Below are 12859 nucleotides of genomic sequence, written 5' to 3'. Positions count from 1 at the left end.
GTCACTTTTCTGTTACTATGATAGAACACCAGGGTTTCTCTGTGTAGTTTTGGTGCCTGTCCTGGATCTCCTCACGCTGTAGACCAGGATGGCCTTGAACTCACAGAGATCTACCTGGCTCTATGTCCCGAATGCTGGGAATAAAGGCATGCGCCGCTACCACCCAGCTATTCTTTGCACTTTTGTTGGGGTTTTGTTGATATTACTTCCCATAGGTCATCATCCTTTATTTTCTTTGACACCACAACATTCCTTATTTACATCCAATTCATCTCCATTAGTTATTCTGGCTGCCTATCTAAAGTTCTGGTGCAACAAATAGCATGGTAAATATTCCTTACTTAACCAACACTTCTCAACCATACTGGCTGACCCAGCATGCCACATGAAATTATTGCTAGGAGACACAAAATTCACATAATTGCATAATTCTTTGCCTAGGCCAGAACTGAAAAATCAGTTCATAATGAACAGTAGGTGAAGTAAAGTAATACGATTAGTTACTGAATTTCTCATTCATCTGTTAAATTTTAGTAGTGATTTCATGATGAGAGGACTAACAGGACCATTTTTATTTCATAGAATTATTCATAGTTACCACATCATTGCAAGAAACTTGAACCCTGCTTTGAGGGACAGGTTATTAAACTGTAGCATCAGAAATTCAATCATACTGGAAAGGTAAAGTGAAGGCTTCCTTACCTCGTTTGGGGAGGTTTCTCTTCAATTCTTTGACAAATGTTATTTAACTTCAATTGTTGGTCTTTTTAAACATTAAGTTACAGGAGTTCCTTGCATAGTTTGGGTATAATCTTTATGCTAGTCAGCTGTTTCTTGCTGGGGCCAATACTGGAATTAAACAGTTGAAAAGAGTAAAAATTGATTTTGTCTCATGTTTTCAGGAGTTTCAGTCCGTCAGCACTTGCCACACATTGCTTATGGCCTTTGCTGATAGAGAGCCACAAGAAAGGGGGATGTACCGTGGGGTTAAGGCACCTACCTCATGACTGCCAAGAAGCGAAGAGAGAAACCTAGAGCCCCAATGTCCTCTTCAATGGCATGTCTGTAATGCTTATCTTTACCTTCCAGTCGGCTAAAGACCATCTCTTTAGTGTATGGAACTTTTGGAGACCACTTAAGGTCCAAGCCAGACTATATATATAAATTTAGTTATCCATTTATTTTATATCCTGACTACAGTTTCTGCTCCCTCCTCTTCTCCTAGTATCTCTCTCCCACTTCCTATCTGTGCCCCCACCACTCTTCTGTTTCTATTCAGAAAAGAGCAGGCCTTCCATGGACATCAACAAAACACGGCACATCCAGCTGTAGTAACTAAGCACTTCACCTTGTATTAAGGCTGGGCAAGGCGACCCAGTATGACGAACAGGTTCCCAAAAGCCAGTAAAGGAGTCAGAGACAGGCCTTGTTCCTACTCTTTTTATTATTATTATATTTGTGTTTTAATTTTACACATCAGCCATGGGTTCCCCTGTTCTCCCCACTCCCGCCCCCACCCCCACCTTCCCCCTATCCCCTCCCCTCCATTCCCATCTCCTCCAGGGCCAAGACTCCCCTGGGGATTCATTTAAACCTGGTGGATTCAGTACAGGCAGGTCCAGTCCCCTCCTTCCAGGCTGAGCAAAGTGTCCCTGTGTAAGCCCAAGGTTTCAAACAGCCAGCTCATGCACTAAGGACAGGTCCCAGTCACACAGCCTGGGTGCTTCCCAAACAGTTGAAGCTATTCAATTGTCTCACTTATCCAGAGGGCCTGATCCAGCTGGGGGCTCCACAGCCTTTGGTTCAGAATTCATGTGCTTCCATTTGTTTGGCTATTTGTCCCTGTGCCTCTCCAATCTTGGTCTCAACAATCCACACTCTTACAGTCCCTCCTCTTTCTTCACAATTGGACTCATGGAGCTCCACCTGGGGCCTGGCTGAGGATCTCTGCATCCACTTCCATCAGTTATTGGATGAGAGTTCCAGCATGACTGTTAGGGTGTTTGGCCATCTGATCACCAGACTAGGTCAGATCAGGCTTTCTCTGGACCATTGCCAGCAGTCTACAGAGGATGTATCATTGTGGATTTCTAGGGACCTCTCAAGCACTCTGCCTATTCCTGTTCTCATGTGGTCATCATTTATCATGGTCTGTTATTCCTTGTTCTCCCTTTCTGTTCTTGATCCAGCTGGGATCTACTGCTCCCCTTAGCTTTCTTTCCCTCAAACCTTGCCCTTCATTACTCCCACTGTCGTCCAGGTTGTTCATGTAGATCTCATCCATTTCTCTGTCATTGGGCGTTCCCTGTGTCTTTCCTAGGGTCCTGTTTTCTAGGTAGCCTCCCTGGAATTGTGTAGCAGTTTAGTCATCTTTGTTTTACATCTAGCATCCTCCTATGAGTGAGTACATATCATGTTTGTCCTTCTGAGTCTGGGTTACCTCACTCAGGATGATTTTTTCTAGATTTATCCATTTGTCTGCAAACTTCATGATGTCATTGTTTTTCTCTGCTGAGTAGTACTCCACTGTGTATATGTACCACATTTTCTTTATTCATTCTTCAGTTGAAGGGCATCTAGGTTGTTTCCAGGTTCTGGCTATTACAAACAATGCTGATATGAATATAGCTGAGCATGTGCCCTTGTGGTATGATTGAGCATTCCTTGGGTATATGCCCAAGAGTGCTATAGCTGGGTCTTGGGGGAGATTGATTCCCCGCTCTTAAGAGTCCCACAAGAGGACCAAGCTACACAATTGTCATATATATGCAGAGGGCCTAGGTCAGTCACATGCAGGCTCCCTGGTTGTTGGCTCAGTTTCCCTGAGCTCCTATGAGGTTAACAAATAGTACTCTCACTTGCTAGGTTGGCTTTCTTTTTTTAAAGATTTTTTGGGGATTATAATATAATCATATAATTTTTACCTACTTTTGAATACCTCTCATGTACCCCTCTTCCCTTAGGGGTCTTGCTTACTTTCAAATTCATAGCCTATTTTTATAAGTTATTATTACACTCCTATATGAATAGGTAGATATCCTAAATATAACCTGATCAGTCTATATAATGTCATTTGTATGTTTGTTTTCAGGGGTGCTCATTTTCTATTGAATTTTTTAATCTCATGTTAATACATTTACTTTCTTTCCTAAGAAGTTGGTGCTCATTTCATTATCATGAGTATATTACTTTAATTTTTATTCTATATATTGGATAGTTTTAGATTATACATTCAGGCCCATTATTCTTCTAAAGTTCTGTGAATGTTGTATGAAGTATAATTTAAAAATGAATTCTTTTGTACTATTCTCAATTTTATTAAAAATTTCCAAACTATTTGTTAAATGTTCTGTAAATTTTTTCTTATAGAAGTTTTGTCAAAAAATAAACTGAGTTTATCACTTTGGTCTATTTTAGATAGACTATCTTCCATCAATTTATCCATCTTTATTATAAAACTACACAACATAGATTATTATAGCTTTATAAGGTCTTATTATTTTAAGACAGGATCCTATGTAACCTCAGATGCCCTTGAACTCACTATATAGAAAGGATGACCTTGATCTTATCATCTTGCCTTCAACACCAGAATAATGAGATTACAAACTTGCACCACCACACCTGGCTTAAAGGTGTTGAGGTTCAAGCCCAGGGCTTCATGTATGCTAGGCAAACACTCTATTCTCGGCGCTACATACTCAGCTCCTATAGCAACTCTTGAAATCACCAGGTATAAATTCTACAAACATGTTCTTTTTCAAAGTTTTAGCTACATTTAATTCTTTACATTTCCATATACATTTTATTATTAAAATCGTCTTGTTAAGTTTTCAAATACAGATACAGCATTTTGATTGATGATGCAATGAATGGATATACATGTGAGAGATATGACTACTTAACATTTTAGAGTTACAATGAGAGTGGTTCTTCATCTTTTTGGCCTTTAATTTCAATAATTTTCAGTAAATAATTATTTGTCCTTTACTAAAATCATTCCTATTTAGTGTTTTTATGTTACTCAAAATGAAGACCTTAAACTGTAGTTATCACGTTGCTATAAAATATAGAAACAGTTGATCTTAATATTGATAATTACATCTGGTGCTTTTGATAAATTCATACTCAATACTTTTCATAAATTCATTTCTTAGTTGTAGAAGGCCATTAAAATACATCTTTTTAGAATTTCTAATATGTTAAAATTCCATATAGTCTACAAGGAAAGAAATTTTTACCTCTTTTTTTCAGCTCCGTGACTTTTTTTTCTTGTTTTATTACACTGGCCAGATGGATAAATCATGACATACTTGTTTTCCTCAGGTATAGGAAAGGATTAGTTCTTAATTAATTTGTGTATTATTGCTGTATGCTCTCCATTAGTGGCATTTTCCACATTGAGAAATGCTTTTTCTAGTTAACCATGCTGATTTATTGTTAAATGGGTATTGGATTTTGAACTTGATTTCCTGAATTCATGGAGGCATCTCTAATATTTCATCCCATTGCTATGAAAACTGGCATGACTTAGTTGGAATGTTACCTGAAATTTACACTCTGTAGAGAGATATACATGATCGGATGGATTATTCTATTATATGCAGATAGACTTGATTTGCTCATATGTTGTGTGAACCTGTATCTGTGTTCGTTATTAATTGTTACTTCTTTTTATTGTAGTACACTTTGTAAATATTTACACTGTCCTAATGAAAGTAGTTGGGAAATATCTTCCTCTTGTTTCCACAAATAGTTTCATGTTTTTCAATTTAAACTGTTTGATGGAGCTACCTTGTGAAGTCATCTAGCCTTGGGTTTTTGTATTATAGCAGATGTTTTTATGACTGACTTTTTGATATTTATTTAATTTTACACATATGTATGTTTTGTCTGCATGATCAGATCATAGTTCCCTAAAGTTATCCAGTGTGGAGGTTAGAATATATTATTATTAGTTTTGGATCCTTTCAAAATTATTTTTGCAAATCAATGTATCTGAGCTCCATTATTCTGACAATTCTAATCATGCGAAGTATTTTGTGTAGAAAATCACATTGAGCACTTGGTGATAGGTACCCAAGATATGTGTTTACATTTTAGTGGTCTATGTTTATTTAAATATATTATTACACATTCTGTTATACATATTTTGGTAACTAGAGATTCTACTGATCTTTTTCTTCTCTCTTCCTCCCCATCATACCTCTCATAGGAGTCCTAAAGATTTAAAAATTTTAATTGTTTACTATGAATATTTTCTTAGACTTTAGAGCCAGGGCATTTTTGTGTATACATCTTTTAATTAATGTTTCTTTCTGTAGAGATATGGTCCTTAGAAGAGAGGAAAAATTTAAATAATCATTCAGTCAGGATTAGTATTGTAGCACACATCTTGTTGGAATTCATTAATTTAACTATACATGCATTACTTTTTCCACTTATAACCTTAATTGTTAAAATAAAATTTACTAGGTACAAATGTTGGCAAGGCATTATAGATTAATCTGAGTTCCTTCTAACAATTAAATTTAAATGCACTTTGTACTGCATAAAACTATTTTTTAAGACATTGCTTACTAAACATTCTTATGATTTTTATAAGCTTTTATATGATTCTGTAGAAGATATATGAATGTATGCAAATATTTTACATTTCAGTGCCAGAGATTATTGCATTTTGTTAATTTATTTTGTCTTTATGATTATGGAGATTTATGATCTTCAGTTTTCTCTTTGAATTATTTTTATATCAGAGTGAAAATCATAGCTTTGTTCTACAATATCCATGTTTCTATTAACCTAATGCTGGGCTCATTTAATTTCATTGTGTTTCAGTTTTCTCTCTACCCAATACATCATCATGTTCCTTTGTATTTCCTCTTAGCGATATTTATAATTTTCTTTATCTTCATGATCTGCATTATATTTCACATACACAACATGTAACTGGTTTCTATAAAATTTACATTTCACAGGCTGAGTAGATGGCTCAGTGATTAAGTACACTTGCCAATTTTATAAAGGATCCAAGTTCAGTTCCCAGCACCATATGGCAACCCACGACCATTTTTAACTCCAGTTTTAAGAGATCTGATGCTTTCTTCTGTCCTCGGCAGGCACTTCATACATGTGATACATATACATATGTGCAGGCAAATACCATGCACATAAAATAAAAATAAATGCATATTTAAAAATTACCTTTCATTTTAATCAGCTAGATTATATATTGTATTTTGTTCAACTTTATATTTTACCAAAGAATTTCTGTTGGTTTTTATCTGTTACCTATGGTCATAATCTAAATGCCTCTCCTAATCTTTCACTGCCTTTCAATAGTAACACCACACCCCTGGTCTCCAGTTTCTTATTGCATCCTATGACAGCTATTTTTTTATTATCATCCCTTAGAAAATATCTTATTGCCATTTCTACATGGCTATTCAAGCTTCTGGAATACCTTCTATTGAATTTTGCTTGTTGTCATAGACCCTTTATAGTGGTTTCTATAAAATAAGCTGTTTTATGTATCTATGAAAAAGAACCTATACATTTAGACTTCTAACCTATGAAACTGAGATGAAGCCAGGCAGTGGTGGGCAGGCCTTTAATCCAAGCACTTGGAAGGCAGGGACAGCTGAATCTCTGGATTTGAGGCTAGCGTGGTCTACAGAGTGAGTTTCAGGATGGCCAGAACTACACAGAGAAACTCTGTCTTAAAAAAACTAAAATTGGGGTTTGGGGATTTAGCTCAGTGGTAGAGCACTTGCCTAGCAAACGCAAGGCCCTGGGTTCTGTCCTCAGCTCCAGAAAAACAAAACAAACAAAACAAAATAAACAAGCAAACAAAAACCAAAAATCTAGATGAATTATAATGCATGGTATTAACCAAATTCAAGTCAGTGCAAAATTTATACTGAAATTTTGGTATACTGAAAATTTGATACTAATATTGATTCATATATGTTAGTTTTACCAAACTGATATTTGTATGTGCCTATATTTCTGTAACTCTCTTTTAAAATATGTCACATAAAAATTCTAGCAACTGAAAGTTTCTTAACAAATTCTGAAAATTGTGGTGATTATCTTTAGCTTTTGTAAATATAATTAATAAATAAAAAATGATCAGGTAGTGTAAACATCTATACAAGATGATGTGTAATATATCTAAAATGCATAGTTAAAGTAAAGAAGTTTCAAAACTTGGTTTTGCACATTAGTGTACCTAACCAGGTTGTGGGAAAGCAAATCAAACTACCATTAGCATTCTGTGGTAAGAGGCTGGTAATTTCTAAAATGTGACACTATATATTAACATAATATTTAAATTTCATATGTACTTTCATCTTCTAAGTACATACTATAATTAAGTCCCTGAAATCTGGGGAATATTTAAATCTGTATCAAGCATAGTTCTTCAGACTCTTCAATTCAACTGTGATGAACATGTTTTTACTGATACAAATAATTTATGAATAAAAATGTAATTTCCTAAATGCCTTGGCCATTAATGTTGATCGCTTTATCACAGTTCAGTCATGTTTAGAAAATTTAAGCAAGCTGTGTGATTACTCCAGGAAACATGGGATGATGTGTTCAAATTAGTACCATCTGTGGACAGAAAAAGTTTTGAGATTTTTTAGTCATTCTTCAAGAATGGAAATCTGATTCTCCATGCTAAAGCGACTGTAATCCTCTTTCTATCTGTAATTCAATAGGGCAGTTGCCTTGAAATGGTCCAGTTCCACACACAGTTCATCAAAGTGAAGATACTGGTTCTAAATAAGGGTTACTGCTGGTCGCTTCTGAGTACTTGTGAAGTTGCCCTGTTATAGATTATCCATGAATAACAGCACACATTTGGGGTCTGATCATTTCTAGTTCATCTTTCTAGATACATTTAATGGAAAAATGTGTGCTGTAATTGATGCCAAATCAAAATCAAAGGACTATTGCAATAAATTATAATTTATTCACACAAATACTTGCTGAGCAGCCACACTCTTCAGTGTTGATTCTATGTAGCTGTCCTATGATACAAAACAGAACAGTATACAGCCCATGAGCAGATGTTTCCTCTACCCACAGCAAGAAAACTTTATGTCTGGACTTTGTTTCTTTGTCAGGCAAAAGTGTGACTCAATTTAAAATTTCCTTCTCTGGGGAATATTAGATTCTGTGAACCAGTAATTTACTGAAAAATTTATTCTGCATCAAATTTTGTTATGGAAGTCCCATTTCCTAATATCTGAAAGTTGAAAGAAAATGTTGCTCCTATAGTTTGCGTCTAAGATGAGAAGGGGACAGTATCTCTGTCTTCTCTAGTTCATTGACTAGTGTCTGCTCTTTAGTGTACATTTCCATATGCACTCCAGAGTCTTCTCCCTAGAACACATAGTTGTGACAGTGTTTAACTTCTTGCCCTTGAAGGCTGGAGCTACCTGGGCCTTGCAAGTCTCCACCTTCTTGGTTGGCTCCACCTCTAGTGGCTTAAAAACCTCTAGGGGAAAAGATGGGAGGAGTGGTTGGAGGTAGACTTAAAAGAAAAGTGTCTGGGCCATAGTACTTGGCTCCCAAGAGGAACAGGCAATGAATTTGACACAAGAGCAATGTAAATTTTAATAAGATTTAAAAAAATGTATCATCTCTTCACTGCACTTAGGCTAAAGCTAGAAACTTAAATCAGTCTAGAAGGCTTCACATGATGTGTTTCTGCCCCACCCCCACGTGTCTTACTTCCTTTCTTCTCATCCCTCTCCTTGTGTGTGGAGTGTTTCCAATATACCCTGCTGTTTTCCTCTTGAGTCTGACTACAAGCTGATGTTGTTCATCTGGCATGCTACTTCTCACATCTGCTCTCTTACTGAATTACCTCTCAGCAGCAGAGCTTGCTCAAGCCATCTAAATAAAACCCCATTGTATGTATTCATTTAATTGTACATTCAAAAATATTTATTGAATTACTAGCCTAGGTCATGGTAGACACTAGCCAATATTCACGCCGATATTTTTATGTATATAGTAGCTCGTCATATTGTAGAATTATTGTTTAATATTTTATTGATATGGGTATAGAGGCAATTCTTTTTTAGATCTTTTTTTTAAGTATTTTTTTTTGAGCTGAGGCTCGAACCCAGGGCCTTGTGCTTGCTAGGCAAGCATTCTACCACTGAGCTAAATCCCCACCCACCCACCCCCTTTTTTTAACTTTTGAGATTATAATATAATTCCATATTTCTCCCTTCTAAACACTTTGAAACTTGCTGCAAACCCTTCCATATTCTTTTCCTTGCTCTTTGTCGAATTCATGGCCTCTTTTCTTCTCACTAATTACTGCTACAGGCATATATGTATACTTATATACATATATGTTCATAAATATATCCTTCTCGGTGTGTAAAGTGCTACTCACATGTATGTTTTCAGGACTGACCATTTGGTATTAGCCAGTTGGTGTGCTCTTGCCTGGACAAGACTATTTCCCCTACACTCAGCATTCCCCAGTTACTTACAGATCTTGGTAAAGGGCTGAGATCTCATGGGCTTCTCCCTGTCTACTTTCTAGATCTTTTATACAGAATATTAAAGTAAAGCTGTGAGGGAAACAGAACTCCTTTAGTGTGTGTTTTTAGTGCAGACTTGAATAATTATGGTACACTAGACATCAGTTCAGAATAATAAAACCTGTAGAAACTAATAGAGTTCTAGTTAATTGTAAAGACCTGTTTGAGATTTGTGGCTTTCACTTTGTTCTTAGTTTTGTATCAGATGCTGCAAAAGTAGTGGCTGATCATTTTATAGAAGAAAAATGATACTAGATTCCCACTGCTGTATAACAAACTATCACAGACAGGGTGGCTCACAACAATGCAAATTATTAATTTGTAATGCTGTAACCAGAAATCCAGGTATTCTGTGCCCAAGTTTCTACTTTTTTTTCATATGGAATTCCTCTTTTAAGTTCACAGAGCTGTGGCAGAATGTAGTTCCTGGAAGGCCCCAATTACCCATTTCTTGGTTTGATTCCTGAGGAGGATCTGTTCTCAGATTTGAGAGGTGACTTATGTGGTTTAATCATGGGGCTCCTTTTTCTTCAAATGCAGAAATAGAGGTGCTTTGTTTTTAATATTGCTGTTAAAACAGTGAATCCATCTCTTCCAGTCTCCTTTTCACTCTTCTATAACAGCCAAATCAATTGTTCAACTTTTTTAAAAATTATATTTGTGTTTTAATTTTATATATCAGCCATGGGTTCCCCTGTCCTCCCCCCTCCCGCCCCTGCCTTCCCCCCAGCCTCTTTCCCCCATTCCCATCTCCTTGGGGGCAAAGACTCCCCTGGGGATTCAGCTCAACCTGGTAGATTCGGTACAGGCAGGTCCTGTCCCCTCCTTCCAGGCTGAGCAAAGTGTCCCCCGCATAAGCCCCAGGTTCCAAACAGCCAGTTCATGCACTAAGGACAGGTCCAGTTCCCACTGCCTGCGGGCCTCCCAAACAGTTCAAGCTATAGAACCTATGGTCAGGTCCACTGGGTATCCTTTGATTTTAAATGTTATGGGTTTGAACTCTTAATTATAGTAACAGTGTTACTTTCTTTCTACTCCTGGGTCAGTGTTTGGTAAAACAAGAAAATGCTGGATGTACAATCAGTCTTGCAGACACCTTTATATATAAGGAGAGAAGTTGACAAAGATTATTGGTCTCTACACTTCCTTCAAATCGTCAGAGTCAATGATTTTGTCATTTGTTTTCCTGTCTTATGGATTTAACCAGCAACGTAGAGCTAAAAATCAGCTCTCGCTCTTCTGCTGTTTTACTTCTTTTCTTGACAAATCCAGGATTCTGTGAAATGCTCTTTTTCCTGTTGAGTAATTACATGACTACACTTGTTAAAATGCTCTTCTGAGCCTCTTTTCATTGCAACACAAGTGATTTGTAAGACCTCACAGAAAGTCCCCAAGCTATTGTGCAATTCTTCTCTTTGTTGTTGTTAGAACTAGATCAAACTTGACTTTTAGCATCTCCACCATTACCACCTGAGAAATTCTTTCCCACATGCTGGCTCTTCTCTGAAAACTTCTCCTGACTCGCTAAGACATTTATACGTATCTGCTTTATGTAAGAAGGTTTTAAGATATGTTCTATGTTCAGGTGACCTCAGTTAAAAATGAGTCACTGAAATATTTGAATAAGCCATGGAATTGCTAAGTTTTTAGCTATTTCTAAAACTACCTCTACTATAGTTCCTTGGAATGTTTTTTTCTGATTGCTTTTCTTTATAATATGTAAAAATTAAACATATTGTGTTATAAGTAGCATGTCAAATATTTTATTGAGTATACATTATTTTTAAAGTAATACCCTTATGCAATAAAATTTGATGTTAAATATTATTAAAGTGATCAGCAGAAGCAGATTCTGTGTCTTTAAATAATATAATAATGTTTTTCCAATAATGTATACCTTCTATTATCTGTAGTTTGATGCCAATATATATATATATATATATATATATATATATATATATATATATATATATATACACACACACACAATTGGTCTGTAAATGATTTAGTAAAAATTTAAGAACCAAATCAGAGGGTTTTATTAGCTCTCAGTAGCATAAATGTCATGAGTAATTAAAAATTTTAAGGCATGAAGCCTACCTGTCTTTCCACAGAACTCCAGACTTACATATACGTCCATCATTTTTATTTCCTGTTGAGTATCCGGGACGCATTTTAGAGTTACCATACTGAAGATAAAAGTTTGTTCTTTTTGCTGAATCTTACTCCTTCCACAGAGCTCCTATCTTTTGATTTATTCTCATTGTTCAGTTTGCTCAGAACCAAGGCCTAGGCACCTCCATTTCTCCTTCCTTTTCTCACACCTTCCAAGTCACACAGGAGTTAATCCTGTCCTCTCTCCTTCAAGACATATTTGAGATCTGAAAGCTTCTTTTCCCCTACACCTGCTACCATCTGGGTCCAGGCCACTGGGGCCTTTTGCATTGACATTACAAAGCCTACACATTCATTTCCTCATCCCCACCATTGTCCCCTTAAGTCTGTCTTAACTCAGTAGCAGGAATGGTTCTGTGGAAACATGCTGGAGCCTGTCAGTCCTCTGCTGATGGGAAAGCCATAACAGTACTCTTCAATAATGTACACAATCTGTCCTGCAGCTCTCACACCTGCCCTCCTGCTAGTCACTCCTCGCTCCTTGTTGTTTTTCAGAAAACTGAAGCATCATCCCATGATAGGCACTTTTATCATGGTTTCCTTTATTAGATGTATTCCTTCTTGAAATGTTTATATAACTCCTTCCCTTTCCTTTATCAGGAACTTAATATCTTCTCATTTAACATGTTGTTATCTATGAAGCCTTCTCTCATTATCCCATTGCCCATTTTTTTCTACATCAGTGATTGCCTTCCAATGTACCATATTAACATTATCTGTATATTTTAAGGTTTTTTATATATATGAATGTTTTGTGTGCATGTATGTATGTGTGCTGCGTGTGTCCCTTGTGCATATGGAGACCAGAAGAGGCCACCAGATCTCTAGGAACTATAGTCAAGGAAGGTAGTAAGCAAATCTGTGGGTGCTGGGAAGAGAACCAGTGTCTTCTCAGGGAACAAAATGATATTTTAACCACAGAGCCATCTTTCCATTCCCCACCTTATTTGTATTTTTAATTGTACATATTCTTCTTGAATATAAATTTCACTGAGCAAAAGACTATGTCTAGGTTAGTTTACTATATTTTGGTACCTACAATATTATTCATACTTGTAGATTATCTTTACATATTTATCAAATATTTTAGTAATTTGACGTATTTAGGAATGAGT

At 36.3% G+C, this 12859-nt stretch overlaps 1 protein-coding gene across 1 annotated transcript in view; it reads left to right on the top strand.

Annotated features, from left to right (window-relative positions):
- The window catches only part of Ptprq (protein tyrosine phosphatase receptor type Q), a 188430-nt gene that overhangs the window by 91790 nt on the left and 83781 nt on the right, over positions 1 to 12859 (top strand). The window lies entirely within an intron of this gene.

The sequence above is a fragment of the Onychomys torridus genome, chromosome 20, assembly GCF_903995425.1.
Source record: "Onychomys torridus chromosome 20, mOncTor1.1, whole genome shotgun sequence".
Taxonomy (NCBI): domain Eukaryota; kingdom Metazoa; phylum Chordata; class Mammalia; order Rodentia; family Cricetidae; genus Onychomys; species Onychomys torridus.
Note: the sequence above shows the minus strand (reverse complement) of the source record. Positions and strands in the feature narration are given on the sequence as shown.